Here is a 6636-nt window from a genome sequence, read left to right as displayed (position 1 = left end):
GTCAGAGATTGAAGAACCAAGAGATTTGAAAAACCAACATGCAGCCCAGAGGGACCAAGATCGAGACTGAGGAGCAAGATATCGGCAAGAGAAGGGCCTCCCTTGTCGGGCAGGCGAGCCCGGCAAGGAGCGGGGCCACCACCAGAAGCAAGCAATCAAGGCTCCCCAGCAGAGCCTGCCGGGGCTCGCGGGGGCAGAACCACCCCACCAACCACTCAAACACGACTCACATCGTCAATCAGTGCGGTGTCAAGCTGCAAGATGATTAAGTGGCAACCATTCGCCACATGGCAGCCATTTCCTACAAATGAAACCCGCAGATGACACCCATCCTGCAACATGTCAAGAGAACAGGTGCGGAGCTGGCAAGATAGCCCTGCAGGCCTTGCCAAGCGACCAGTGATGTGACACTAAGCGATGCGTTTAATGCACCCTGTCAGCCCGCAAAGTTAGGTATGATAGCACTGTTCGCTATCATATCAGTGGATAATGGCCACTTTGCCACTGTGGTGGCCCCTTAATCTATAAAAGGAGGCCCATGGCACTCGTAGGAAGGGTTGGAAAGTTGATGAACCCAAGCCACCATCCGCACGCAGTCGCTGCGGCCCCGAGGCAAACCCTGTCGAGCAAGTGTACTATGCGTCACCATGCTCATTCCACCATCAATCCACCAAAGCAGGAGTAGGGTCTTACGCCTCGCGGCGGCCCGAACCTAGGTAAATTGCTTGTGTGCTCTCTGTCGTGCTGCCGCACGCTGATCTGCTCTATGTGCAACGCGACGTCCCCCCGCCGAACCAGCAAGGGGCCACCCGGTCCCATAGGTGGTCGCGGATATCCCGCGACATCTTTGGCGTGCCAGGTAGGGGGCTCGCTTACGCGAACCTGAAGGCGTGCACAGCGCGTCATCTTCATCGCCATCTTCACCTTCGACGACGCCATCGACCATGGTGCCTAAGAAGAAGTCCGACCCTTCGGCCCATCCGCCCACCTCGAAGGCTCCGTGGATGCGGGGGCGGGCGAGGACGTGAACGCTGCTAGGGGCGTGGTTGGAGTAGGTGGCGCCATCTCCACTCCCCCTGCGGCCGACACAGGGGCTGAAGACGTCGAAGGAGGACAGCATCAGCAACGCCTTGGCGGTCATACTCCACAATCTGCGGGCGAGGGGGTCACTCCGTCTGCACCCTCCCCCCCCCCCCACTGACGAGCACAGCCACAGCAACGACGCTCGGTCCAGGGTGAACCATCGCCCTCCGGCCGCCCCCACCGCGGGAGCGACCGCGGTCAACATGCCTCCTCCCGGACAAGTCGACCAGACCACTACGCTCAACGGAGCCGCTGACCCTTAAGCACCACCGCCGCGTGACCCCGCTGCCCAGGTGGTCGTCCTACAGCTACGTGGACACGGCACCCCCACCGTCACCGTCGCCGCCGCTGGCACCATCAGGAGCCGGGCGACGGTGCGGTCGACGTCATCAACATCTATGCCAAGCACAGCTACTGAGGCTATGGCTCGAGCTCAGTTACTGCTAAGGTTTCCGCCAGCAGCCGAGCAGATGGATGAATGGCATGCCACTATCCAGAGCCTGCTCGATTTTGCTAAGGCTGGGGGCTCACAGCGGGCTGGCCCACCACGGCCTCCCCAAGCGACAGCAACCGCCTGTACTGCTGGCCAGACGGAGGGGACCGTCCCCACCGTGCAGTCCCCACCATGGCAGCCGACGCGGGCGTAGCCGAATCAAGACCCCGATGACATCTCGATGGCCTCTTCCGACCCTCAAGCACGTCCAGGCCAACGTCGAGCCCCGAAGGATAGGCAGCGGGGAGACGCGCGCGTCGTCATGGATCGGCGCCACGACGACCTCCGCCAGACCGACTGGTGTGGCGGCCTCAAAGTCGATGAGCCTGCTTTGGCGGGTGCCTACCTTTCGAGGTCGGCTGCCCTGTCTTTACACGAGAGCTGCGGCAAGTCCGTTGGCCGTCTGTTCGCACGTTCAAGCCAGAGATACCTGAGAAATACGACGGGAGGCTGAACCCGAAAGAGTTCTTGAGCATCTACACCATCGCTGTTCAGGCTGCCGGGGAAAGAGATGAGAAGGTGTTCGCCAACTACTTCCCTTTGGCCCTCAAGTCCAATGTGAGGTCTTGGCTGATGCACCTGCCGGAGAACTCCATTTCGTCATGGGCAAATATGTGCCACGAGTTCATCAGTGCCTTCACCGGTGGCCACCAAGAGCCCGGCAGTCCCAACGACCTGCAACTTCTCCAGCAGAAGGAAGGAGAAACCCTCCGTAAGTATTTATAGAGATTCAGTAAAGTTCATAGAAATATTCCAAATATCCATTCGGCAGCCGTTATAGCAGCCTTCCAGTCCAATGTGTGCAACCGTCGCATTCGTTCTAAGATGAATGTGCAGTTGCCCAAGACTGTGAAGGAGCTATACACACTGATGGATAAGTGTGCTCGGATGGAGGAAGGAAGGAAGTTTCCCGGAGAGGAGGAATGCATCAATGTTGATTCAGAGGATGAAGATGAATCAACCAGTCAGAGAAAGGGCAAGAAGCGCAGTAAGAAGCCAAGAGATAAGGCAATGATGACTGTAGAAGGTTCGGGCACACCTAGTACCGGCAAGAAGGCCAAGGCTGAGGCCCCGGGGAAGAAAGCTGCCACGTGCGCTGCCTGCCGGGAAGCCGCTGCCGCGGAAAAAGTTGGGAAAGGTGATGGGTCGTACTACAAGATCCACCGGACCAAAGGCCACGACCTTGAGGAGTGTTATCAGGTTGAGCAGCTTGTCAAGAAACGGAGGGCAGAGTATGATAGGCTTGATAAGGAAAAAGGTCAGAATGCTGCTGGTGGTAAGGGTCGAGGCGGTGAAGCGAATCGCCCCGACAAACCCTTTCGGAACCAAGGAAGACACGCCAGGGGCCAAGAGAAGGAAATCTGTGATGATGTGAGTGATGAATGGAATGAAGAGGAAACCAGTGAGCAGGAATTTCAGAAGGCCACTGACGCCCTGTGCATTGATGGAGGTGCATCTTTGCACACCTCTCATCGCCAACTCAAGCGATGGGCACGAGAGGTCAATGCTGTGGAACCAACGCCAGAGGCCCGGAAGCCGCTCAAGTGGTCCCGCATGCCCATCATCTTTGATGAGGAGGATCACCCTGGCCACACCATAGCAGTAGGGTGTTTGCCATTGTTGGTCTCCCCAACAATTCGCAACCTCAAGGTCACAAAGATGTTAGTGGATGGCGGGGCCGGGTTGAATCTGATTTCCCTGGCAGTCATCAACAAGCTTCAAATAGGAGAAGAGGAGCTAGAAGTCACCGACACGTTTCAAGGAGTCAATCCCAGCAGGAGCCACCCCAAGGGGAAGATTACGTTGCCGGTGACGTTTGGGGGAGAACTGAACTATCGGACTGAGAAGATTGTGTTTGATGTGGTTGATCTCCCCCGCCGTATAATGGGATTCTGGGACACCCGGCAATGGCTAAGTTCATGGCAGCATCCCACTATGCTTATAACACTTTGAAGATGCCTGGGCCACTGGGAGTCATCACTATCCTGTCAGATGAGAAGGATGCAATTATCTGCGTGGACAAGATGTACCGGGATGCAGTCGCAGCAGAGGCTGCGCCACCAAGGAAAGCAAAGGAAAGAAGAGGGATTGTAGGACCTCCGGCAAGGAGTCCGGGAAGCGTGCCCCCTCCGAGTGCACGACACCCATTGACGACGTGTCGGAGTGTTCCAACAGCAAGAGATCCAAGGTTACTGCAGCCCAAGTGAAGAAGGTCCTGGCAGGGCTGGCTGGCGTTGATGGTACTTTCACTATCAGTGCCACCCTTGATGACAAATAGGAAAGCACGCTCGTTGCCTTCCTGCGGGCCAATATCGATGTGTTTTCCTGGCAACCATCTGATATCCCCGGTGTTCCTAGTGAGGTAATCGAGCACCACCTTGCTGTCTGCCCACATGCCCGACACATCAAGCAGAAAGTCCAGAAGCAGGCCTTTGAGCGGCAACAATTCATTGCCGAGGAAATCAAGAAACTAGAGGCAGCTGGTTAGGTTAGAGGAGTACTGCATCCTACGTGGTTAGCAAATCCAGTGGTGGTCCGAAAGGCGAATGGGAAATGGAGGCTTTGCATTGATTTCACAGATCTCAACAAGGCTTGCCCGAAGGACCCGTTTCCCTTGTCGCGCATCGACCAGATCATGGATTCCACTTCAGGTTGTGATTTGCTCTCCTTTCTGGATGCACACTTCGGATATCACCAGATCTTCATGTTCAAAGAAGATGAGGAGAAGACATCGTTCATCACTCCATGTGGTATGTACTGCTTTGTCCGCATGCCTTTCGGATTAAAGAGTGCCGGGTCCACTTTTGCAAGAGCAGTCCAGATTGGTTTTGAGCCACAGTTGCACAGAAATATAGAAGCCTATATGGATGACATTGTGGTCAAAACCAAGGATAAGACCACCCTTATCCAGGATTTGGAGGAGACATTTGCTAATCTGCGCAAGATCAACTTGAAGCTTAATCTGGAGAAGTGTGTATTCGGTGTTCCCTCCGGAAAGCTACTTGGATTCTTCGTGTCCCATGGGGGGATCGAAGCCAAACCCGACAAGATCAAGCCCATTGAGCAGATCCAAGCACCAAGGACAGTTAAGGATGTAAGGCGCTTGACGGGATGCGTTGCCGTGCTAAGCAGATTCATTTCCAAGTCCCGAGCGTGCCCTGTCGTTCTTTAAATTTTTGAAGAAAGCAGGGCCTATGAAGTGGACCACGGAAGCAGATGCGGCTCTATAAGAATTGAAGGCCTACCTATCGTCTGTGCCTACCTTGGTTGCACCCAAACCCCAAGAGCCGTTATTGCTTTACTTGGAGACAACCAACCAAGTGGTCAGTGCGGCCTTGGTAGCACAGCGAGAGGTAGATGAGGCAGAAAGTGGCCAGATCACGGCAGAGTCAGAAAAGGATCATAATAGCAATGAGCAGGGCAATGAGAGCAACCCCAAGGACGCTGCAAGGAAGAAAGTGGTGCAGCGCCCAGTGTACTCCGTCAGCTCCTTGTTACAAGGGGCTAGGTCGAGGTACTCTGGCGTGCAAAATTTGATATTTGGCCTCATCATGGCCTCAAGGAAACTGCGCCACTGCTTCCAAGCCCATGAGATCACGGTTGACACTCGTTTCCCGTTGCAAAGGATACTTCGAAACCCTGAGGCCACCGGCAGAATAGTGGAGTGGGCTTTGGAGTTATTCAGCTTTGGTTTGAAGTTTGAGAGCACATTTACTATTCAAAGCAGGGCACTGGCAGAGTTTATTGTAGAATGGACGCCAACCCCTGATGGGGAAGTGACAGAAACATCTCTCCCCGGCAAGGAATCACCCCAAGAATGGATTACGTATTTTGATGGTGCTTTTTCCCTACAAGGTGCGGGGGCTGGCGTGCTTCTTGTTGCCCCCTCCGGGGAGCACTTGAAGTACATCGTCCAACTACACTTTGCCCAGGAAGAAGCCACCAACAATACATCTGAGTATGAAGGGCTCCTTGCCGGGCTCAGGATTGCAGCAGAATTGGGAATTAAGAAGTTGATCATTTTAGGAGATTCACAGCTTATGGTGAGATAAGTCAACAAGGATTATCAAAGCCCATTGATGGAAGCATACGTCGAGGAAGTGAGGAGACTGGAAGAACACTTTGATGGGTTGCAAACAGAGCACGTACCCCGTGCGGAAAACAGCATAGCTGATCACCTGTCAAAGTGTGTTGTGCAGAAGCTTCCTGTGGAACCAGGAACTTTTGTTCTCCATCTCTCTCAGCCCTCCGTATCACTAGCCACAGTGGCCGGAAAAGGAGAAAGTTGGACTACGGTAAGCCTCTCCCGGTCGAGCCGTCCGCTCCTGGCAGAGACCCTGCTGGAAACAACTCCTCATAGCCTACCAAACCACCCCCTCCAGCCGGGCCTATGGACCCCGCGAACGAGGCTGGTGCTCCCGCAGCAGAGGAGGTGCCGCTAGTCCTCGTTGCCGAGCCCCAGGCTCCAACTTGGGCAAGGCACATTGTCCACTTCCTCCGAACTGGAGAACCCCCTGGTGACCAAGATGAAGCTGAGAAAGTAGCCCGGAGGGCCAGTATGTATCAGTTTGTCGATGACACTCTGCGCAGAAGGAGACCCAACGGTGTGAAATTGAAGTGTGTCTGCCGGGAGGATGGAAAGGAACTGCTGGCTGAGATTCACAGAGGAATGTGCGGCTCACACATTGGATCAAGGGCATTTGTTGGGAAAGCATTCCGGAAAGGATTCTATTGGCCCACAGCCCTCCAAGATGCAGTCGAGCTCGTCATGACATGTGAAGCCTACCAGTTCCATTCCAAGAGAACACACCTGCCTGCCCAAGCCCTTCAGACAATCCCTCTATCATGGCCATTTTCGGTCTGGGGGCTCAATATCCTCGGCCCCTTCCCCTGAACAACCGGGGGCTTTGAATTCTTGTTCGTTGCCATCGACAAGTTTACAAAGTGGCCGGAAGTGACTGCCGTGAGAAAGGTGACTGCTCAGTCAACTATCAAGTTCTTGAAAGAATTGGTGTGTCGTTTCGGAGTTCCGGCAAGGATCATCACTGACAACGGCACCC

This window comes from Aegilops tauschii, chromosome 3 (assembly GCF_002575655.3).
Source record: "Aegilops tauschii subsp. strangulata cultivar AL8/78 chromosome 3, Aet v6.0, whole genome shotgun sequence".
Classification (NCBI taxonomy): Eukaryota; Viridiplantae; Streptophyta; class Magnoliopsida; order Poales; family Poaceae; genus Aegilops; species Aegilops tauschii.
This window is presented reverse-complemented; position numbering follows the sequence as displayed.